This window comes from Callithrix jacchus, chromosome 15 (genome assembly GCF_049354715.1).
Source record: "Callithrix jacchus isolate 240 chromosome 15, calJac240_pri, whole genome shotgun sequence".
Classification (NCBI taxonomy): Eukaryota; Metazoa; Chordata; class Mammalia; order Primates; family Cebidae; genus Callithrix; species Callithrix jacchus.
The window spans coordinates 102,159,037-102,184,815 of NC_133516.1; the positions used below are offsets into that span (position 1 = coordinate 102,159,037).

Consider the following 25,779-nt stretch of genomic DNA (forward strand, 5'->3'; position numbering starts at 1 on the left):
TCATGTTTTCTCCCCCTTTTCTCTCTCTACACCAAAGCAAAATATGAAATAACATGTCCCTTAAAAACTCAGCTCAAGTGTCGCCTCTATGACAGGCAAGTGCTCCTTTAAGCATCAAGTTCCACTTAAATGTCCCCCCTTTGTGCTCTCATAGCTTCTTATGTACAACTCTAAAGCTGAATTTACTTACTCTGCCCTACAGTTTTTGACTTACTCTCTACTTGTCCTTAATAACAAGGAGCATGACTTACTCAACTTTGTTTTCCCATTGCCTAGCTCAAAATGTGGAACAAAGCAGCTACTCAATAAATGTTGATTTCAATGAATAAATGACAAATATTATCAAATAAAAATTCACTTAATAGGTAGTTCACTCTGTATACATGCTTAAAATTGTATCCTCAGACCTTTCTATTTATTCCCTATATTTTAATGTTACACAAAGTTACTCTAATTTTGACTTCTGTGCATAATCGGACACATTTTGGTTTTCAACATTAGAATTTGTATCAGATAACACATCTCACCAAAAGGGTTTTAAAAAGCAAAAATAAACATACATTGTACCCAAATATTACTTGAAACAACAGCAAGGACTTCTAAACACAATGATGAATTTATAATCTGAAACTCAGTGATTGTGTTCCACTGCGACTTGGGTATATAACCCTTCAGGCAAGGGCCTGTCAATAGACAGCTTAGAAAAGTAATGAATGTTTGTGGCAATAATTCCATGGGTTGACTGAAACTTCACAGCCTTTATTTCCAATTTAGGTTTCTGATATATTCCAGTGGAAGCAGCCTCAAATGAAAGATAGTCTATTACAGTACTATTTAACCCTCCATTGTTTCGTTAATCCTTTTTTGATACTTTATTTGGTTTGACGTTTACAGCTATGGCAGCCTGTGTTAGTTCACCTCGGTCTTTGCTTTGCTGCACCTGTCTCAACCTTTCTCAGTCTAGTCTCCATTGCCAGGACATGCCTGTCTAGTGACTAATTCTACCTGAGTGATGTGAATACTCGCTTCGTCTTGCTACAGCCAGTCTCCCTCTTGACCCTTTCACTGTTCAAGCATCACATCCAGCAGAGGATACAGGAGAGAACAAAAAGCTAAAGGCTAATTTCATTTGCCCTGCTTATTGTCAGTAGTAGAAAAGTAAAAACTCGCACATTAATGAAAGATTCTGATGTTTATAGCTGAGAAAATGTTTGACTACTAGGAATACGAAATTTGAGGTGTTTGGGTGCGCAGACCCACATATACATATACAGGGACGACTGAGCAACCTGCTACCAGGTACGGAGTGCAATTTTAGCATTTTGGGGGAGGAAGAAATGAGACAAAGGCAAGGTTAGTATTGAAACCCTCGGGTTGCTAACTATTAAATATACAACAGAACGTACTTGCAAATAATGGTTTATATTTAGGAGTATGCATCAAGTTCACTTGAGCTGATTTTGCAAAAATACACATAGCTGGTGTCTACGCTAAAAGAATCAATCCAAAGCTCCAGAGGTTGCCTAAACACAAGTATTTTAAAAATGATAAATCAAATTATCCAGGTGGGTCTGATGCACATTATAAATTAAAATAAATCACTGCTTAATTATTGCCCACATAGTGCCAAAACAGATTAATTCAATTAAAAGTTAATAAAATAGTTTATGGTAGGTAAAGAATAAAAACTCCTTGGCACGAATTTGTCCTTGGGTCCTCTGCCTGTGCTCATGGTGACAATGGCTAATATGCTTTTCATGCGACTGATGCACAGTGAAGTGTCTGATATAGCAGATCAAATCAATAAACACAGCAACCTCCTTCAATTACCCTGATCTAGACTGAAAAATCACACATTTAATTAAAACCAGAAAGAGGTATCACCTCGAACTTTTTAGGATGCCTATTATAAAAAAGACAAAAGATGACAAGTATAGGCAAAGGAATGGACAAAAGAAAAATCCCTTGTTTACCGTTTGGTGGGAACATAAATTGGTACAGTCATTATGAAAGTTTCCCAAAAAATTAGAAATAGAACTATACGATATGAAGGTCCCAATTCGGGGTATATATCCAAAGGAAATCGACATCTGGAAGAGACATCTTATCCACATGATCACAGCAGCCTTATTCACAACAGGAAAAATGTGGAAACCACCCAAGTGTCCACTGATGAACGAATGCATAGAGAAGAATGTGTTTATATATACTATATATATTACATATTTGATATGCAAAGTAATATTATTCACCCATAAAAAAGAAGGAAATCACACCATTTGCAATAACATAGATGAGTCTGGAAGACATTATGCTAAGTGAAATAAGCCAGACACAGAAAGACAATTACTATTTGATCTCACTTATATGAGTCATCTAAAAAATGGATAATTCACAGAAGCATAAAACAGTGGTTAGCAGGGGCTGGGGCATAAGGGAAATGGGGAGGAAACTGTCAAAGGGTACAAATTTTCAGTTATAAGATAAATAAGTTTTGGAAATCTAACATACAGCATGGCGACTACTGTTAATACTGCATTTTTTACTTGAAATTTGTTAACAGAGGAGATCTTAAGGGTCCTTACCCCACCTCCCACACACATACACAACCAGGCACACACATATACACAGATATACACACATATACATGAGAACAAAGTATGATAGTGTATGTGTTAGTTTGATTGTGGTAAACATTTCACAATGTATACATATATCAAATGATCACATTATACCCCTTGAATATACATAATTTCCCTCATCAATTAGACTTTTTAATTTATCAATAGCTTTCTAGCATTATTAAAGAAAGAAGAAAAAAATGTGACCCTAAAAATATCATATATTTAGAAAAAATTCACCAAGAGCACATTTTAAACTCTGTCTTAGTCTGTTTTGGGCTACTCAACAGAATGTCACAGATGACATATTTATAAAGAACAGAGATTTATTTCTTCCCATTCTGGAGGCTGGAAAGTCTAAGGTCCAGGGACCACACACAGTGAAGGCCTTCTGTGTCATAATATGGCAGAAGGCATCACACATCAAGACAGCAAGAAATCAGACAGGCAGCCTTGCAGCCCTAATGCCCTCATGAATGGCATTAATCTGTTCGTGAGAGTAGAGCCCACGTGACTCAACCACCTACCAACACTCTTTAATTGGGGATTACATTTTTAATGCATACATTTTGGGGGCACGTTCAAACCACAGCAAACCCAATGAATGGACTGCAATAAAGACCGAGACTTTTTTCAGAGTTCCTTTTTACCTGCTCTAGAATTAATAGGGTAACTGTGCAAACCTAGTAACTTCTTAATTTATAAAAATGAAGCTATAATAATTTTACTAAACTACAGTAACCAGAAGATACTATTAGAAAAGATTAGGCTATCCAGGATGTGGTTTTTTTCTTCTAGAGTTGACAGCAAAGTAATGAGAATAAAGAGACCATGACAGCAATCTCAGAGGAAAAACGGTTTCAATTGAAACATCATATCTGGGATGGAGTTCATAAAAGAAAATGGTTGATCTCTTTGGTTCCAGTAAATAACTCTTCTACTGAGCAAACAGTCATGGGGAAAGAACACCAAACAGTTGACCTTTCTACCAGAATGATTCTCTGGACAGAAAGCAAGAATGCTTCTATGTTCTCAACAGTACTCATCATCTTGCTGGCCTTCAGTCAATGTTAGTAATTATAACATGTATTTCCCTACTGTGACCTCCAAGAGAACTAGTCTTCCAAGTCCGTTCTCCTAAGAAGACCATCTTTTTCTCTCTGCTCCAGGGCCAGCCCACTTCCTTAAGCAGTGATGAACTTCATCCAAATCCAGACCATTCCCACTGGCAGCCCTTGTCTGAATCCAATTGGCCTCAGCTGGAGATCCAGATGGCTCATTCCTCATTTCCCAGCAGGGTATCAGCAGCATCCACCCCTTCCTGATCTCTCTGCCATTAGTGCCATCAGGCTTAATGTTTTCCCTAAATTCTAACAGCAGCTTAGTAAAGCATTTATTCCCATAGAATAGAGTCAGCTTTGGAAAAGATGAAATATCTTTATACAATATGATGAGGTCCAATTATGGAGTATTCTAAAAGTTGATTTTTATTCATAGCATTTCCTAAATATATAAATGACCCTTATACTTGTATATCTATATCTTGAATTGATCTAACAAATCACAGATAGCTATGTCAAACTGATAGATGAACAGAAATTGTTTGAAAATAACATATAGAGACATAGACATACGTATATGTAGATATCTATATCTACAGCTACTTCTGTGCAGATATAGACATAAAATTCTTTAAACTGACAATAGATACTCTTTTAAAATATTATAGATATATCCATGTTCATCTATCCATATAAGATTTTTAAAGAGTTTCTGACAATTTGTCAGTTTACCTGTGGTTGCCATAATATGTAAGGCAAGCTAGCTACAAAGATTTTCACCAAATTTAAAGAGCGTGTTTGGGATGATTTGACTTAAAATATAAACTCTGTCAAATGCCAAATTCAATCTAGGAGGCTTTCTTAGGTAGCCAAAACTGAGGATGGATTTTCACCTCATCTGAAGAGGTTACATACAGGTAACCTCTCAACAACACAGCAGTTAGGGATGCTGGACGTAACTTTTGGCTCCCGAAACACTTAACTACCAATAACCTACTGCTGACCAACAGCCTTATGGATAACATAAATAGTTGATTAATGCATTTTGTATGTTACATGTATTGTATATTGTATTCTTAAAGTAAGCTAGAGCAAAGAAAATGTTATTTAAAATCATAAGGGAGTGAAAATAAATTTGCAGTACTGTACTGTATTTATGAAGACTGTAATACGCTATCATCTGTTTACAAGATGAATCAATCGTTTGTCTGAAATGGCAGGCAACCATACTGCAGACCTCAACCCGAGGCACACATCAAGCAGTTCAGCTTTTTCTGCTAACAGCATGACTGTGCTTCTCGGGAGCACTTCTAGCATCACTACGGCATTTCATATGGGTCTGTTACTCATAGTGCTACTCAAGTTTCATGGCATTTAACTAAGCACGGTGAGAAACACTGACGACCCATGAGAGATCACATGTTACTGCAGGGAGAAACAACCTGTGCATGTTCAAATGATTATTATCACACGATGTTTTTAAGAGGATACTCCCGACACCTGGACTCAATGCACTAGCAATAGGAAGCGCCCATGAAGTTATGGCAGTAGCATGGCATATACTATAGTCAATTTTATGCATCTATGATTTCATATTGCATCTTTACATTTGTTTACATTTCTCTCAACTATAAATAATGTCACATATGGTCTGCATTTATTTGCATATGTTTTCATAAATTTTAACTTTTTATTTTAGATTCTTGTATAAGTTAGGGTAGTGAATGATAAAATAAGCTAGTATCTACATATATTTTAAACACTCGCAACATACCTAATATTTTCTTTATTATTCAATGTTTCTAGGCTATGAGGTTCGTCTGTGAGTTTTTTCAAATTTTCAAAAATCTCCAAAAATTTTTCCAATATATGTTTTGAAAAAATTCCATGTGTAAGTGGACACACACAGTTCAAACCTGTGTTGTTCAAGGGTCAGTGGTATGCAGTTAGGATGCTCTGAATTAAGATGTGGGTTATATGGAGGACACAAATTTCACTTTGTGAGTCCCAAAGGATGAATTGGGGACATTGTTACTAGTTTCTTATAGCTGCTATATAAAAAATTACTACAAACTGAGTGCCTTAAAACAAATTTATCTCTTACTGTTTTGGAAACTGTAAGTCTGAAATCAGGATGCTTCCTCTCATGGCTTTAGGAAAGAGTCTTTACTTGCTTCTTCTATCTTGTGGTGGTTGCTGGCAATCATTTGCATTTCTTGCCTAGTGATAACATGACTCTAATCTCCGCCACAGTCTTCATATGCCCTTCCTCCCTATGTCTCTTCTGTGTCTTCAAATTTTCCTCACCTTATAAGCACACTAGTCATTGAATTTAGAGCCCACCCTCAGCCAGTATGACCTTATCTTAATTTGGTTACATCTGCAAAGACCCTTTTCCAAATAAGGTCACATTCACAGTTTCCAGGGATTGGGACCTCAATGTATCTTTTTGGTTGACACAATTCAGCAAACATAAATCATGTGCCCATCATGAGTTGAGAAGCCATCTTATGCCAGCCTCTGAATAACAGCTTAGGAAGATGAGCCCCAGGATATAAGGTGCTATGAACACAGAAAACAAATAGGACTGCAATTAGAACTCTAAAAGCAATAAAGAAAAAATTGCTGTCCAAACTAAATTAATTCTGATAGTGAAAGTGAGTACAATTAATGTTAGGACAACAGATATAAGCCAAACTATTCTTAACAAACTAATATATGGTCACCTTAGCCTTACAGGAAAAAATTACAAAACTAGACTAAGGAGTATTATTCTATACTTGAGTTGCTTCTGGAATGGGCAATGCCGTATATAGTGCTCTAGACTGAGGCATAGGAAGAATTTATATATTTAATGATAGATAATAATTTCTTTAGAGCAATACTCACTATTTGAAAGAAATTGTAAGTATTAGGGTGTTTCAGTTTACCTCATAATCTGCAATTGTTTTTTCTGGAAACCTTTTCATGTACCTTTAAATAGAAAGACTTGGCTACATTTAAGTCCGAATCTCATATTTTTAATTTATGTTAGGAGCTTTCAAAGAATTGTTTCTATGTTGGTTTCCCGGTGTATTTTTACTACATTTGGCAGAAATGTTACTGATTAATTTTCTTGAATCTTGTTTCTCCTGCCATCAAAATTAAATCTACCATGTATCACTTAAGGATAGAATCAGTGACTGCACGGAACTGCTTAGCTATCCAAAGTCACTGAAATTCAAATACAATAACAGAATGAGAAGTTATACTTTGTTTTAATTTTTTCAGGAAAAAAGTGTTTTAAAAAAATCCTCAACCAGCTGACAGTTTATCTTAAAAAGTAGGTCAGCTTGCAGAATCAAAGGATGACAATTTAATTAACTGGAAGCTAGAAACCCCAAGTGGGTAAGGCACTGTGTGTTTCTCACCAGAGGTTAGCATTTTAGATATTATATAAATCTAGGTGGGTCCTACATAGTAATAATCAGTTACATAATTTATGGAACCCCATTATGTAGACATGTTAGTTACTATGATAGTTACATAAAAATGAAATGAAATGCCACAAGTCTCCAGGCATTTTTATTGAGTACTCTGGATATACTTAGACATATAACTAGAAAAATGCAATAACAAATGGATGGCCCAATTAAAAATAAGAGTATTTTAGTCCCGGCTACTTGTGAGGCTGAGGTAGGAGAATTGCTTGAATCTGGGAGGCAGAGGTTGCAGTGAGCCAAGATCACACCACTGTACTCCAGCCTGGCAACAGAGCGAGACTCTGTCTCAAAAAAAAAAGAAAGAATATTTTAAAGCAGGAAGCCACTCAGTGTGGGCTAGAATCATAAGAAAATTCTCAAGGTAAGTGTTATACGTCTTACTCCTTGAGGTCAGAAGGTAATAGAGAATCTACTAAGAGGGAAGGTGAATGTGCAACGGCACAGAGGAGAGAGGAAGGAAGTGGTGTTTATTAAGTCACATTACGTGTTAGGCAGACCACTGGACACCTGACTTACATTATCTAATTGATCCTCACAGCAAGTCCAGGAGGTAAAGTATAATTGATAAATAGATTGTAACAGTAACTCAGTAACACAGCTGGAAGAAGACAGAATATTTGAGCAAGGATTGTCTGAATCTAGAAGCTACTTTTGGTACCTATTCCAGATAATAAGGAGACTAGCCTAGCAGGAACCAAGACTTTGTGTTGGAAAGGAGTGAGCTTTCCCAAGCAAGGGGAATCTCAGCTCTCTGGAAATAGGCAATGCACCGAGGTAAAGTTTCCTAGTTTGGAAACTGGCACATAATCTCCATTTTCTCTTCCTCAACTATTTAAAGAAATTACTGTAAAACTTCAGTTATTACAAGAAAATGTGTGAAAAAAGTGACTTTACACAGCTGCCTGTGGGAGTAATTTCTAGCAGCTTGAATTTATATTAATATAAGCTATAATGTAAGTGTAAATGTGATGCGTCAGAATTTACATTACTATAAGCTATAATGTAAGTGTAAATGTGGTGACTCAGTACTGCAATTTGCTGTGCTTCAGGGTCATTTTTCTTTTCTTGTTTGACATCAGTTATCAGATTTTTTTTCCCTCTCACATGCAAATGACTATACAGGAAAGGATAGAAAAAATAATCACTTGGCTCTTCTTAGGGGTTTTTTGGCTTGGCTATGCATTCAGGGGTCAAGGTTTTCAAAGTTTTCAAGTAGCCTATATAGGAATGGATAATGTATATAGGAATGACTAAGTGCCACAGAACAAAAAAGCTTCCTGTAAAAAGAAATGCTTTGAACTAATAATAATGTATACTTTCTCATTGATGGATAAGAATCTACAGGTTTCTTAGTTCACAGTGTTAAAAGGAGCTATTGATGTCATCTCTTTATCTCTGCACATGGGACCTTGCTTCTACCAGTTAGTGTTAGTTAATCCATTGTGATATGCTAAGATAAAAATGCAACGCATTATACATAGATATTGGTGAATGTGTTAGCAGCATTATTTGCAATTTCTTCCGTTGAAATATGGATTCTTCTTAATATGCTTCATATTTAAGATGAAGATTTTTTAGCAAAGTAAGTTTCAACTCATTTAACTCAAGGTTTTACAGGAAAACCTAAGTAGCTAATAATGTGTAAAGACATTTCTCTTCTACCCCTTGGATTGGGCAAATGTGCACTGTACTAACTCATAAACAGGTTAAGAGCAAACCAACTTTCCTTCCCCTAAAATATGCTGCAGAAAACTGTCTAGGCAAATAGAAAGGGGTAGATGGGAAAAGCTAAGTGCTTTTACAAAGTTATTGGACAAAGTGAAAGAAAAGCTCTCTCAATCTAAGAATGCTAGCTCATTCGAAGACATGTTACCAGGTTACAGAGAGTCATTCAAGGCGCTATTTGAACATGACAGACACAGAGCTTGCAATCTAGTTGGGGAGTCCTATGATGAAGCCAGCAAGAAAGGTAGTGTAGTAAGGGCTTTTCTCTGACTTGGAATATCCATAATTATTTTTAGAGACATAATATATTAAGGTAGGTTATTTAGATGAATATTTAGGGTAGATTATGATAACAGAGTGGGAAATCGGGGCTGTTCCAGGCAAGGATAACCATATGTTCAAGGGCCTATGGTACATTCATACTATATTCGAGGAACTAAAAAATGTTCAGCATGCCTGGAGCATAGAGAGTTCCTATTATAAGGCCAGCTTCATGCAAATACCTTGAATGGACAGAGCTGTGAGCCTTTCTCTCAAATAGGTTAAATCCATTTAAGACTAAATTATGACTCAATCAAGGATTAACAACATAGAAGTGTTCAAAGATTATCAAATCAGTATGAGGAAAGGGGACCTCACCTCTCTGCCACCTCCTCTCTTCAGCATCTCTATGAACTATAAAAGAAGTTCTGTGGGAATGAAGGACAGGATTCCATGTAACTCAAACTCCTTAGAAGAGGTTGAAAATGTGTCTGAGTATGAGTATGTTCTCTGGTAATCTTACAAGAAGAAGTAAATCAGAAGTATGCCAGGAAATACTAGTGCATGTCAGCATTTGGCTGACGGTAGAGCGTGCGGTGAACAAAGCACGTGGAAAAAGCATCAGGTAACCTAGGAGAGGGCAAGAGTTGGTAAAGAATGCAATGAGTCAATACATAGGGCTCTTTGATCTGAGTGAGAGTTCAGTAAATGAACTGGAAAATTACAACAGAATATAGATAAATACATAGATAAATCAATATGTAGATAAATAGTAAAAATGATAATTTTATTATTCTCTGGGGAAATTCTAAGACCTAGCACAAAACTATTGGGGAAAAGTGGGTCCTGAGGTCTTTTTAAATGTCAAATCCCTTATAACTCTGTACCAGTTGTAAGAAACTCCAGCTGCTTCCATCCCCAGGCAAGATTAAGCAGCCACATCATCATTCACTGGTCAATTTTCACAGGGCTTACCTATAACCCACAGATGGCTCATTTTCCATAAGAGGATCATTAGACACTTGAGTTGGTCAAGAGGTTGGAGAATCCATGCTCATCTACTTATCCTCCTTTCTTGGTGCAGACTCAGTGCTCTTTTTTAATGGTAGTAGAGGTTATATCACTCCAAGGTATCCCTGTGTAGGTCTATCAGCAAGAGGATAGGCGAAGACTGCTGTGCTGATCTTTCCTCTGCACAGTTTAGATGGTCAAGTGTGTCTGTCTCAGAAGTAAGAAAATAGAACAAAGATGAAGAAGGGAAAAATGAAAGGTAGGAAGTGAGCTACATATAAGTATAAATGAGGAGAAAGAATATATAACAAAAAAAATGAAACACAGGGCTACAAAAGAATAAGCATAAAAAATGAGGAAATAATTGTTTAGGTAAAGTACATGGGACTATCATTTATATAAACTTTCATATATACCAAACAAAATTATAGGTGTTTTACAGATACATTTGTAACTAACTTTTTAAAACTGACTGAAAAAATTACATTCAGTTCATAAAATGGCACCCTAACAAGACTGGGAAAACGAACAAAAGATTGTCCATTTTATCTGTCCGTTAAGTCCAATGCAAAATGTGACAACAGCCATATTTTTAAGTTCCGATTGAGTACATGTGTGTTTGTTATATTACTCTGAATTTTTAAAATGTGTGTTCTTGTCTTGTTTTTAAAACTTTTTTTTAATTAAAAGTGAGAGAGAGATGGTCAAGTGTGTTTGTCTTAGAAGAAAGAAAGAATTTTGAGGACAAAGTGTGACATAGCAAAGTACACGATTACCAGCCCAGGGAGACAGACAAGTATTTAATGTCACAGCATCTGGAAGTGACTGGAAGGCAGTTTTTCACCAAGCATAAGGGGAATGATCTTTTGTTCTCCTTCTAGTCTCGGTATGTTTTTCCTACCACCTTCAGGAAATACTCTGGCTGCTTTGCAATTGTTGTCTATAGCTCAGCTTTGTTTACTTTCTAAGGTTGCTGATTAACTGACATGTTTTCTGTCAACTGAAATTTGCAGACACATTACCATGTTTGATAGGCACTGTGAGCTAAAGTACAAGAATTTCCTGGGGAGCAAAGTTTAGGTTGCCCAATATGAGGGCTTTTATAGCATTCTAGTCAAGGTGGTGTTTTCTAGGTCTATTCACACCACCGGTTTGAAATGTTAAAATTCCCTCACTTAAAATTCTTATTCATTAGATATATTTCCAGAAGGAAACTTTTCTTATAAATCAAGATGAGGATATAATAGATACTTCAAGCATAGATTTTTACTAATAGGGTATGCTTAGCAAGCAAGAGAGCTGCTTCACATCATATGAGAGCGGTGTTTTTAAAGCTTCAAGCCAAAAAGTCTCCAGGACTCTAAATAATTGCAGAGCTGGGCAAAGAAAAATTGGAGTGCTTTGAAAGACAAAATAATAGAAGCAAGTACATAGAAAACAAATTGATTTGTGCATTTTATTGTGCAGAAGATTTAGTAGCCCAAAGAAGTGGATAGGTTAATGAATTTCCTGGGGTCACATACAATGAGGTTGATAGGAGATAGAATCAACAGATAATCCTACATCTGAAGGGGAAAAAACAATGACATAAAAAGTAATTTTTAGATATCCTTCAAGCAGAAAAGAAGCCTTGAATATAAAATTCAGACTATCTAAGAAAGTTTCACTGACGATCATAGGAAAATGAGATTCTATGATTTAAGGAATAATTTTTTTTTTTTTTGCCTATTACAAGCCATGTCAATACCCACTATCAGCCCACTAGCCCCTACTTATCAGAAATAAGGCAAAAAGTGGCTGAGGATCACAAAGTAATGCAGATTATAAATTATCACTTCTAGGACTGTTGCTTAGCTACCGAAACAGCTTGTCTTCTTACTCATATATTTCCTGCTGCATCATTAGCAGTTACTTACTTATATTTGCGTGAATTATGAGGCTGAAGTAAAGACCAAGAAACAATTACATGGATACAATTAAATGAAAGAAAAACTGAGTTCTTAAGATACCAGTTCTATGACCTGGGCTACAGTCTGAAACCGAAAGAGTAAATTGTTGCTGTAGAGTATTTCTAGCCCAGCGTAGAAATTTCACCAGTACAACTGGAAGCAAACAACTGATCACTCACCTGAAAGCAACTGGTAAACAGAACTGTCTCTGATGGTTTCGTGCCATAGAAGAGGCAGGTTTGCTTCCTAACTGATAAATACTGACAGTCAAACTGCCAATCTTCTAACCTTACTGTAAATAACATGTTACATATATGACCATGTGCATCCATACATGTTACACAAATCCACATATAGAAATATCACTGCCAAGTCTATTTATGCAAGTATAAATTTAGCAAGGAAATACTGCTGCTTTGATACAGTAAGGGCCAAGTGCTATAAAACTATGGCATAGTTTCTTTCATTACTAAATGAGTCAAAAAAGAAAAAAAGATAAGCACAATAAAATTGAAACGAGAACTGGGTCCCTGGGAGATGCTTCTCTTTTTTTTTTTTTTTTTTTTGAGACAGAGTTTTGCTCTTGTTACCCAGGCTGGAGTGAAATTGGCGCGATTTCAGCTCACCGCAATCTCCGCCTCCTGGGTTCAGGCAATTCTCCTGCCTCAGCCTCCTGAGTAGCTGGGATTACAGGCATGTGCCACCATGCCCAGCTAATTTTTTGTATTTTTAGTAGAGACGGGGTTTCACCATGTTGACCAAGATGGTCTCGATCTCTTGACGTCGTGATCCACCCGCCTCGGCCTCCCAAAGTGCTGGGATTACAGGCTTGAGCCCCCGCGCCTGGCTGGAGATGCTTCTCTTATGGGATGTTTCTTCTAAAAGGGATGAAGTGCAGATGAAAATGAGAAGAGAAAGTTTAAATGTGTTTTGTATAAGTGTGAGGAGTAAACACATTGAGCAGCTGAATTACTAGCACGAGTGTTGAAAGAGAAGTGTGATACCATTTGAAGAACTAAAATTGGAGGTGAGCAATGACAATGACCAAGAAACAAATTGCCTAAGTGTTAGTTTCAATATAAGAAATGAGAAACAGAGCAAGAGGCTGCAAAGATAGATGAAACATTCTGAACCAATTAAATTTGGCTAGTAGTTTAGAAATGTGTGGAGAAAGGAAGGTACGTTAAATGCCTGATAAAAAGGGAAGAGAGAGAAGCCCATACCAACATACTTTATTAAGCAACCAATTAAATACAATTTCAAGTTAATTTGTAATCATCATGTTAACATATAGTTAAAAGGACTGGTGTGGCCAGGTATGGTGGCTCATGCCTGTAATTCCAGGACTTTGGGAGGCTGAGGCAGGTGGATCATCTAAGGTCCGGAGTTCAAGAACAGCCTGGCCAAAATGGTGAAACCCCATCTCTACTAAAAAATACAAAAAACATTAGCCAGGTGTGGTGGTGTGTACCCTTAATCCCAGGTATTTGGGAGGCTGAGGTTGGAGAATCACTTGAACCTGGGAGGCAGGGTTTGCACTCCAGTCTGGGCAACAGAGTACAGTGGTACAGTCTTGGCTTACTGCAAATTCTACCTTTTTCTTTTCTTCAAAAAAGAAAAGAAAAAAAAAGACTGATGTAAGTAGCAAAGTAGATGTGGAAGAAACATGCTATTTGGTAACTAAGACAATACCAAATGTTTATATCATGACACCTTAGTTTTCCAAGATGGCAACCCTGGAAGATGGAGGTGGGTCTTACAAGTGAGTAATTATCTAATATGATAAACTATTATGCCCTTAAATCTCATTCCAAAACAATATAATCATCTTGTTGAAGATCTAATGAAAGAGCAAGATGGTAAATTAGGAAGTATCCGGCTTTACTAGCCCCATAAGAAAGTTCCACTAGCAACTATCCACAGACAATAACACCATGGTGGAAACTCCAAAAATGGGAAATAAGCCTGAGTCACCTGCATGGATGATCCATGGGACAGAATAAAATCCACATAGAAGGTAAAAGAAATGGTCTCACTCTGACCATATCATCTTTCTCCCATCTCCAAGTCAGCTCAACATCACACAGAAAGGATTCCCCAGGTACCATGGTCTTTACGGTGGGGGGCGGGAGGCGTGGGGGGCAGAGTGGAGAAAAACCAAAGGCAGACATGCAGCTTCCCTAGCATTCCCAGATGCTTCCCAGGAAACTTTGGTCTCACCTAATGGAGATTGCCCGGGAGAACAGCACAGTAAGACTACCTGGAGTCAGGTCGAAATAAAGCAAGGAAGCAAAGCTCATAGCAACTAGCATGCAAATCTTGGCAGGAGCTCTGTGTACCTGCCAGCAGTAGTGTGCAATCAAAGGTACCAGCTAACAGTACTGACTACCCCAAAACCCAAGCCAGTTGCTCCAGCAGGTGGTGGGTGGTGAGAAGTTCTGCCTGACTTGAATGCCTAGGCAGCCAGACTTCTACACTATCGCAGGTCCACAACCAGGGAGGGAAAAACTACTGAAGCCATCTAGAGAACCCAAGAGCAATTCTACTTGCCTGGGGTCATTACCAGTTGGCCCATCCTGAATTACAAACTAGACTAAATAGTGAAGATCCATTCCTGCCAAAGAACATCTGTAAAAGCCAGAAAACGTGGCTGGGTCTTCAAATGCCCAGAAGCCAACACAAAGACATGAGGATTAAAAAGACTCAGGAAATAGAACACTTCCAAAAGAAACTAAACTAGCAAAGCTTCAATAAAGAACCCTAAAGAAATGGAGAGCTATGAAATGACAAAGAATTCAAAATAATCCTCTTGAAGTTCATGAACTATTAACATAACAATATATGGATAAAAAGGAAATATAATTTGGAAAATAATACACAAACAAAATGAAAAGTTTGGCAATGATGTAAGAACAATTAAAAAATAGAAATCCTACCCCCCCAAGCTGGCAGGCTAGAGGATTTTACACTGTGCCTCACTCACTTCAAAGAAAAATAGGGTGGAGAGATTGAAAAATTGTAACCTTTTATCCAAAAAGGAACAGAGAAGTTCAATGGCAAAGCAAAATAAAACTTCAGATATCAGAAAAGAGAAGGTAGGCAGGCAGACTGCATGTTGCAGTCTGGCTGAAAACTATGAGTGAATCCCCAATACAGGAGAAGGGGAATGAGTGTCTCTCTGCAATCCACCTTCTTGCAGGGGAACCATGTAATACAGGTAACAAGAGAGCACCTTGACCCTCTCAATCCCTGGATATAACTTTAGGAGTGGCTGGGAGACTGACAATAGGAAGGTTGCCAGGGTGTGTCTCACATGTTTTCCCAGACCAAAGCATGGATATGAGGATACCATTCTCAAGCCTAGCTCACAGCAGACTGCACAGGATCCTGCAAACTAGCAAAAGCAGTAGCCACTGGCATTAGAGAATCTCAGGCCAGGAAATGCAGATCTGGGTCTCAAATTAGTGGAGGGTGGAGATCCCACAGCCAGAATGGAGGAACAAGGGTAGCGTGGTCTCCATCCATGGGTGCTGGATTTTGGCCCCATCCTTCAAAAAGCAGAAGGCTATTTTCCTGAGAAGTATGATTTGAACCTGGGTGGCAAGTTTTATAGCCCAAGGCAACTATATAAACTGAAAGCCAACTGTGTGTGACTTTAAGTAAGAAACACTTGAGACAGGGGAATGAGCCCTGGTGGGTCTGGGCATGAGAAGAAAACATGTCCCACTCTTGCTCACCTCTGCTAAGTGCCCTGGGCCACCCCTCATTTCCCATGCTGATACCTTGGTGTGGCATCGGTCGTTTCACTCCTTGCCCAGGCATCTCTATACAGGAACCAAGGACTTCTAGATCTCGATCAGGGCCAGTGTTTGTGCCTGCCATTGGGAGGCCCAAGTGTAGGCTTGCCCAGTCCAGCTCTACCAAGCTCCCTCCCTGATCCCCTACTGAAACAGAATGCAGGACCCAGACCACTGAATGTTCCGTGTCCCAAATCATCACCTGGACACCCAGGTACTTCTCCTGGATCACAGAAGTCAAGCATAAATTCTACTGCTGCCACCATAGCAATTTCCTACCTGCAAATGCCACCTATCAGCCTAGAGGTTGACCCACACAGCCCTTTCATTACATCTGCTGACGCAGGTGCACAGCTCTTGGAAACAAGGTAAGATTTTTGTAACCTCTACAACAACCATTGCATCATGCTTCCTCAGCTACTCAAGAGGCTATGAGCCTTCCTGGTACACACTACTGGTAAAACTGACATTTGAAAAAGCCATCTCACTATAGCTATTTATAACAAAAAATCACACAGAGTAATTGCTACTGAACATATCTAGAAGCAGAGCCAAACAGCCCAATTCAGTATACATCAGAGTCACATCTTCAGGAAGAAAGTGTCCCATCCTAAAGAAAGAAATTTCAGAAAAACAAAACAAAAAGAGTGACTGTTTCTGTAGCTGTGAAGAAGTCGGTATAATAAACCTGGAAGTATGAGAAAGAAAGGTCTTATGACATCTCCAAAGAAAAACAGTACTTTTCTGGCAATAGATGCTGACCAAAAAAAATTCTAAAAATTCCAGTTAAAGAACTCAGGACATTAATTTAAAAAAGATCACTGAGATGCCAGAGAAATCTGAAAACTAATACAAAGACATCAGAAAATCAATTCAGGATATGAAGAAGAAATTTAATAAGGAGATAGATATCTTTCAAAAAAAACAAAAAGAACTTCTGAAAATAAAAACATCATTAAAGGAATACATTTAAAACTTTCAATAATAAACTAGAATAAAAAGAATAAAGAATCTCAGAATTTGATGACAGGTCTTTTTATAAATGCAGGAAGAAAGAATTTTAAAAAGAAGTAAAAAGAATAAACAAAGTCTTTTAAAAGTATGGGATAAAGCAACCAAACTTATGAATCATCAATATTCCTGAGGGAGACAAGAAAAGCAAAAAATTTAGAAAACCTATCTAAAGAAATAATTGATGACAACTTCCCTAGTCTAGCAGGAGATTTAGACATCCAAATACAGCAGTTCCAACAACTAGTAAGAAAATAAATTGCAAAAGGTCAGCATAAGGTCAACATAAAGGAAAAAAAATCCTAAAATCAGGAAGAGAAAGCTGTATACTCACCTATAATTAAAACCCAGTCAAACTAACAGCAGAGTTCTTAGCAGAAACTTTATAAGCTGGAAGAAAATGGATGCTATTTTCAAAGTGCTAAAAAATAAAAATAAAAAAAAATAAAAAAGCCTTCCAGCCAAAAATGTTATATCCAGCTAAAATAAACTTAATAAAGGAGAAATAAAGTCTTTCCCAGACAAGCAAACACAGAGAATTCATCAACACTCACTAAGACTGACAAATGCTCAAAAAAGCCATAAACATGAAGACAAAAGTTTCTTGTTTGCCATCATAAAAACAACCAAAAGTATACAATTCACAGATTTTATTTAAAAATTACACAGTGGAGGAAGAGAAAGGAATCAAATGGCAATACCACAGAACTCCGCCAAACACAAAGACAGAGAGATATAAGAAAAAAAAAATAAAACAAACAGCCCACAATATGAGAGAAGCAAAATATGAGAGAAGCCAACAATATGAGAGAAGTATATAAAAATTAACCCTGCATGTAAATGGAGTAAATCATCCACTTAAAGTACACAGATTGGTGAAATGAATTAAAATAAAACACAGTGCAGCTATATGCTATTTATAAGAAACTCACCTTACTGATAAAAACACATATAGCCTGAAAGTAAAGGGGTGGAAAAAGATATTCTATGCAAACAAACCAAAAGCAAGCAGGAGTATCTATACTTATGTCAATAAAACAGATTTTAAGCATGAAAAGTTAAAAAGAAAACAAATAAGTTAAAGAAAGTCATTATTTAATGACAAAAAGATTAATTCACCAAAAGAACATAACAATCCTAAATATATATGCACCCAACCTGATCACCCAGATTTATAAAACAAGCTTTACTAGACTTAAAAAAATAGACACACAGCAATACAATAACAGTGGTGTCATCAATACTCCACTAACAGCACTAGACAAATTAACAATACAGAAAAATCAACAAGGAAACATTGAACTTCAGACAAGATTAACCTAACAGACATTTACAGCAGTAGAAAACACATGCTCCTCAAACATAAACAGAACATTCTCAATAGATCATGTGTTAGGCCATAAAACAAGCCTTAAAAAATTTAAGGAGATTAAAATCATATAAGGTATTTTCCTTTTATAATGATAGAAATTAGAAATCAATAGTAGAAGAAATTTCTGAAAATTCACAAATATGTGAAAATTAAACAACACATTTCTAAATAAAAGCCCAGGACTTGATAACTTCACTGATAAATTCTGCCAAATATCTAAAGAATGAACCAGTCTTTCTCAAACTCTTCAATTGGATGATATGTTTTGGATGTGTATACCTGCCCAAATCTGACATTGAAAAGTCCTAAGTGTTGGAGGTGGGACCTGGTTTGAGGCTACTGTATCATGGAGGTGGATTTCTCAGGAATTGTTTAGCACAATTTCCTTGGTGTTGCTCTCGTGACAATGAGTCATTGCAAGATTTGGTTTCTTAAAAGTGTGTAGCACCTCCACCTCCACTCTCTAGCTCCTGTTCCAGCCACGTGATGTGCCTGCATCCCCTTTCCCTTCTGCCATGATTATAAGTATCCTGAGGCTTCCCAGCTTCCCAGAAGCTGAGGGATGCCAGCATCATGCTCTCTGTACAGACTGCAGAAATATGAGCAAATTAAACCACTTTTCTTTAAAAAGTAACTTGTCTTAAGATATTGCTTTAGAACAATGAGCAAAGGAACTAATACAGAAAATTGGTACCAGGAGTGGGCAATTGCTATAAATATACCTGAAAATGTGTTTATTAGTCTGTTCTTGTACTGCCAATAAAGACATACCTGAAAACTGGGTGATTGATAAAGGAAGGAGATTTAATTGACTCCCAGTTCCACAAGGCTGGGGAGGTCTCAGAATCATGGTGAAAAAGCAAGTGACATCTTACATGGCAGCAGACGAGAGAAATGAGAGTCAAGTGAAATGGGTTTTCTCTTATAAAACCTTCAGATCTTCTGACTTATTCACAAACATGAGAACAATATGGGGGAAACCACCCCCATGATTTAATCATTTGTCACCAGGACCCTCCCATACATGTGGAAATTGTGAGAGCTACAATTAAACATGAGATTTGGGTGGGGACACAGTCAAACCCTATCATTCCAACCTTGGCACCTTGCATATCTCAAGTCTTCATATTACAAAACCAGTCATGCCTTCTCAATAGTCCCCCAAAGTCTTAACTCATTTCAAAATTAACTCAGAAGTTCAAAGTCCAAAGTCTCATCTGAGACAAGGCAAGTCCCGTCCACCTATGCAACCTTAAAATCAAAGGCAAGTTGGTTATTTTCTAGATACAATAGGGGTACAGGCATTAGATTAATATACCCATTCCAAATGGCAGAAGTTGGCCACAATGGAGCAGCTAAAGGCCCCAAGAAAGTTAAAAATCCAGGCCGGGCGCGGTGGCTCAAGCCTGTAATCCCAGCACTTTGGGAGGCCGAGATGGGTGGATCACGAGGTCGAGAGATCGAGACCATCCCGGTCAACATGGTGAAACCTGTCTCTACTAAAAATACAAAAAATTAGCTGGGCATGGTGGCGCGTGCCTGTAATCCCAGCTACTCGGGAGGCTGAGGCAGGAGAATTGCCTGAACCCAGGAGGCAGAGGTTGCAGTGAACCGAGATCGCGCCATTGCACTCCAGCCTGGGTAACAAGAGTGAAACTCCGTCTCAAAAAAAAAAGAAAGTAAAAAACCCAACAGGGCAGTCAAATCTTAAATCTCCAAAATGATCTCCTTTGACTCCATGTCGCACATCCAGGTCACACTAATGCAAGAAGTGGATTCCATGGTCTTGGGCAGCTCCACCCCTTTGGCTTTGCAGGGTACAGCCTCCCTCCCAGCTGTTTTCATGGGCTGGCATTGAGTGTCTGCAGCTTTTCCAGGTGCATGGTGCAAGCCGTCAGTGGATCTACCATTCTAGGATCTGGAAGATGGCGGCACCCTCCTCACAGGTCCACTAGGCAGTGCCCCAGTGGGGACTCTGTTGAAGCTTAAACCCCACATTTCCCTTCTACACTGCCCTAACAGGTGTTCTCCATGGGGGCCCCGCCCCATAGCAAACTTTTGCCTGAACATCCAGGCATTTCCATACATCCTCTGAAATCTAGGCAGAGGTTCCCAAACCTCAGTTCTTGACTTCTGTGCACCCACAGGCTCAATACCACATGGAAGTTGCCACGGCTTGGGACTTGCACCCTCTGAAGAAACGATCTGAGCTGTGTGTTGGCCCCTTTTAGTCATGGCTGAAATGGCTGGGACACACGGTACCAATTTCCCAGGCTGCTCACAGCAAGGGGCCCTGGGCCCAGTCCAGGAAACCACTTTTTTCTCCACCTCTAGGCCTGTGATAGAAGGGGTTGCTGCAAGAATCTCTGACATGCCCTGGAGACATTTTCCCCCTTGTTTTGGTGATTAACATTTGGCTCCTCCTTACTTACACAAATTTCTGCAGCCGGGTTTGAATTTCTCCTCAGAAAATGGATTTTTCTTTTCTATCATATCAGGCTGAAAATTTTCCAAACTGTTATACTTCACTTCCTCTTAAAAGCTTTGCCACTTAGAAATTTCTTCTGCCACATATCCTAAACCATCTCTCTGAATTTCAAAGTTCCACTGATCTCTAGGGCTGGGCCAAAATGCTGCCAGTCTCTTTGCTGAAGCACAGCAAGTTACATATGCTCAGTTCCCAATATTCCTCATCTCCACCTGAGACCACCTCAGCCTGAATTTCATCGTCCATATCATTATCAGCATTTTGGTCAAAGCCATTCAACAAGTCTCTAGGAAGTTCAAACTTTCCATCATTTTCCTGTCTTCTTTTCAGTCTTCCAAAGTGTTTTATCCTCTCCTTACTACCCAATTAAAGAGTTGCTTCCATATATTTGGCTATCTTTAGAGCAGTACCCCAGCCCCAATACTAATTTACTGTAGTAGTTCATTTTCATGCTGCTTATAAAGCCATACCCAAGATCTGTAACTTATTAAAAAAAGAGAGATTTAATGGACTCACAGTTTTACATGGCTGAGGAGGCCTCACAATCATGGCAGAAGGCAAAAGGTACATCTTACATTTCAGCAGGCAAGAGAGAAATGACAGTCAATCAAAAGAGGTTTCCCCTTATAAAACCTTCAGATCTCATGAGACTTACTCACTACCATGAGAACTTATGGAGGAAACTGCCCCCACGATTCAATACTGTCCCACCAGGTTCATCCCACAACATGTGGGAACTATGGAAGCTATAATTCAAAATGAGATTTGGGTGAACACAGCAAAAACAAATCAATGTGGAAGTAGCTTTGAATTTGGTTAGCAGGTAGAGTTTGGAAGAGTCTGGAGGGCTCAAAAGACAGGAAGATTGGTTACAGTTTGGACTGTCTTAGAGACTGGTTAAATAGTAGTGACCATAATACTAATAGTGATATGGACAATGAAGTCCAGGCTGAGGAGGTCCCAGATAAAAATGAGGAACTTACTGGGAACTGGAGCAAAGGTCACTTTTGTTATGCCATAGCAAAAAATACTTGGCTACATTGTGCCTCTCCCTAGGGAACTGTGGAGGTTCGAACTTGAAAGGTTTGGTTTAGGGTATCTGGCAGAATAAATCTCTTTTAATATATATATATATATTTATATTCTTTTTAATTATTATACTTTAAGTTCTGGGATACATGTGCAGAAAGTGCAGGTTTATTACATAGGTATACACGTGCCATGGTGGTTTGCTGCACCCATCAAACCATCATCTACATTAGGTATTTCTCCTAATACTAAGCCTCCCCTAGCCTCCCACCCCACTAATGGCCCTAGTGTGTGATGTTCCCCTCCCTGTGTCCATATGTTCTCATTGTTCAATTCCCACTTATGAGTGAGAACATGCGGTGTTTGGTTTTCTGTTCCTGTGTTATTTGGCTGAGAATGATGGTTTCCAGCTTCATCTATGTCCCTGCAAAGGACATGAACTCATCCTTTTTTATGGATGCATAGTATTCTATGGTGTATATGTGTCACATTTTCTTTTTTTTATTATTATTTATTTTTATTTTTGTGTGTGTGTGTGTGTGTGTGTGTCACATTTTCTTAATCTAGTCTATCATTGATGACTGGATTAAGACTTGGGTTGGTTTCGAGTCTTGGCTATAGTAAATAGTCCTGGAATAAACTTAAGTGTGCATGTATCTTTATGGTAGAATAATTTGTAATCCTTTGCGTATATACCCAGTTATGGGTTTTCTGGGTTAAATGGTATTTCTAGTTCTAGATCCTTGAGGAATAGCCACACTGTCTTCCACAATGGTTGAACTAATTTACACTCCCACCAACAGTATAAAAACATTCCTATTTCTCCACATCTTCTCCAGCATCTGCTGTTTCCTGGCCTTTTTGATGATCCCCATTCTAACTAGTGTGAGATGGTATCTTATTTTGGTTTTCATTTACATTTCTCTAATGACCAGTGATGATGAGCTTTTTTTCATGTGTTTGCTGGCCACATAAATGTCTTCTTTTGGGAAGTGTCTGTTCATAACCTTTGCCCACTTTTTGATGCGGTTGTTTTTTCCTCATAAATTTTTTTAAGTTCTTTGTAGATTCTGGATATTTACACTTTGTCAGATGCATAGATTGCAAACATTTTCTCCCATTTTGTAGGTTTCCTGTTCACTCTGATGATAGTTTGTTTTGCTCTGTAGAAGCTCTTTAGTTTAATTGTATCCCATTTGTCAATTTTGACTTTTGTTGCTGTTGCTTTTCGTGTTTCAGTCATGAAGTCTTTGCCTATGCCTATGTCCTGAATGGTATTGCCTAGATTTTCTTCTAAGGTTTTTATGCTTTTAGGTCTTACCATTAAGTCTTTAATTCATCTTGGGTTAATTTTTGTGTAAGGTGTAAGGAAGGGGTCCAGATTCAGTTTTCTGCATATAGCTAGCCAGTTTTCCCAACAGCATTTATTAAATAGGGAATCCTTTCCCTGTTGCATGTTTTTGTCAGGTTTTTCAAAGAGCACATGGTTGTAGATTTGAAGTGTTATTTCTGAGGCCTGTGTCCAGTTCCATTGGTTTATATATCTGTTTTTGTATCAGTACCATGCTGTTTTGGTTACTGTAGCCTTATAGTATAGTTTGAAGTCAGATAGCATGATGCCACCAGCTTTCTTCTTTTTGCTTAGGATCGTCTTGGGCATACAGGCTTGTTTTTGGTTCTGTATGAAATTTAAAGTGTTTTTTTCTAATTCTGTGAAGAAAGTCAATGGTAGCTTGATGGGGATAGGATTGAATCAATATATTACTTTGAGCAGTATGGCCATTTTCACAATATTGATTCTTCCTATCTATGAGTATGGAATGTTTTTCCATTTGATTGTTTCCTCTCTTATTTGCTTGAGCAGTGGTTTGTAGTTTTCCTTGAAGATGTCCTTCACATTCCTTGTGAGTTGTATTCCTAGGTATTTTACTCTCTTTGTAGCAATTGTGAATGGACACTCACTCTTGATTTGGCTCTCTGTCTATTATTGATGTATAGGAATACTTGTGAATTTTGCACATTGATTTTTTTATCCTGAGACTTTGCTGAAGTTGTTTATCAGCTAAAGGAGTTTTGGACTGAGACAACTGGATTTTCAAACTATACAATCATGTCATCTGCAGAAACAATTTTATTTCCTCTATTCCTATTTGAATACCCCTTATTTCTCTTGCCTGATTGCCCTGGCCAGAATTTCCAATATTATGTTAATACTCTCACTATGGTGAGAGACGGCATCCTTGTCTTTTGCCAGTCTTCAAAGGAAATGCTTCCAGCTTTTGCCCATTCAGTATGATATTGGCTATGGGTTTGTCATAAATAGCTCTCATTATTTTGAGATATGTTCCATCAATAGCTAGTTTATTGAGGGTTTTTAGCAGATGCTAGCATCATGCTTCCTGAAGAGCTTATGGAACCATGAGTCAATTAAACATCTTTTCTTTATAAACTGACCAGTCTCAGGAACTTCTTTACAGTAATGTTAGAATGAACTAATTCAAGTAAATACTTCCAAACTCATTTTACAAGGTAAGCATTGCCTTGATACCAAAGTCAGTGTATTAGTCTGTTTTCATGCTATTGACAAAGACATACCTGAGACTGGGTAATTTATACAGAAAAAAAGGTTTAATTGACTTACAGTTCCATGTGGCTTCAGAGGCCTCACAATCATGGCATAAAGTGAAAGGCATGTCTCACATGGTGGCATACAAGAATAGAAAGCTTATTCAGGGAAACACCCCTGTTAAGACCATAAGATCTCTTGAGACTTTTTTACTATCATGAGAAAGAAATGTCCTCATGATTCAATTAGCTCCCACCGGGTTCCTCCCAAAACATGTGGGAATTCAAGATGAGATTTGGGTGGGGACACAACCATACCATATCAGCCAGGTAACAACAGTACAGGAATATACAGTTACAGTCCCAATATTTTTCATGAACATAGATGCACAATTCTGCAACAAATACTCATAAATGAAATTCAGTAGCACCTGAAAAGGATCATTCACTATGCTGAAGTGAGATATATCCCCAAGACTCAAGGATGACTCAAATAAACAAATCAATAAATGTGATATACCACATTAACAGAACAACAACAACAAAAAATATGGTCATCTCAATAGATGCAGAAAAGGAATTCAATGAAATTCAGCATACATTCATGATAAAAATTCTCAACAAATTAAGTATAGAAAGAAGGTGCATAAATACAATAATGGCCATATACAAGAAGCTCATACATAGCAACATATTTAATGCTGAAAGGTTGAAAGCTTTGCCGTTAAGATCATGAACAACACTACAATGTTCACTCTTGTCCCTTCTTTTCAACATAGTACTGAAAGTCCTTGGCAGAGCAATTAGACAAGAGAAAGAAATAAAAAGACATCCAAATTAGAAATAAAAAAGTTAAATTATATCTGTCTGCAGATGGCATGATCTTATACTTAGAGAATCCAGATGATTCCACCAAAACACTATTAGAACTAATAAATGGATACACTAAAGTTGCAAGATCCAAAATCAACATAAAAAAAATCAGTAGCATCTATATATACTAGCAACAATCTGAGAAGGAAATCAAGAAAACAATCCCACTTACAATAGCTACAAAAAAATAAAATAATTAGGAATAAATTTAATCAAGGAGGTGAAAGACCTATACACTGAACATTATAAAACAGCATAAAGAAAACTGAAGACACAAATACATAAAAAGATACCCCACATTCATGGATTGAATGAATTAATAGTGTTAAAATGTCCATACTACCCAAAGCAATCCACAGATTCAATGCAATCTCTAGCCAAAATCCAATGTCGTTTTTCATGGAAATGAGAAAACCAATCCTAAAATTCACATCAAACCACACAAAAAACTTGAATAGCCAAGGCAATCATGAGCAAGATGGAAAAATCTGGAGACACTTTACTATCTGGTTTCAAACTAAACTACAAAGCAAT

The 25,779-nt window shown here is 37.7% G+C and overlaps 1 protein-coding gene across 3 annotated transcripts in view; it reads right to left on the minus strand.

Moving 5' to 3' along the window:
• The window catches only part of LOC100414943 (uncharacterized protein NECTIN3-AS1-like), a 172,334-nt gene that overhangs the window by 43,706 nt on the left and 102,849 nt on the right, over positions 1 to 25,779 (minus strand). For 2 of the 3 annotated variants that reach the window (XM_078352286.1, XM_078352288.1), the window contains one exon: positions 10,126 to 10,368. The exons of the other annotated variant lie outside the window; for it this stretch is intronic. The gene's annotated coding sequence lies outside the window, so the exon portion shown is untranslated. The remainder of the gene's footprint in view (positions 1 to 10,125; positions 10,369 to 25,779) is intronic. 3 annotated transcript variants of the gene reach the window in all.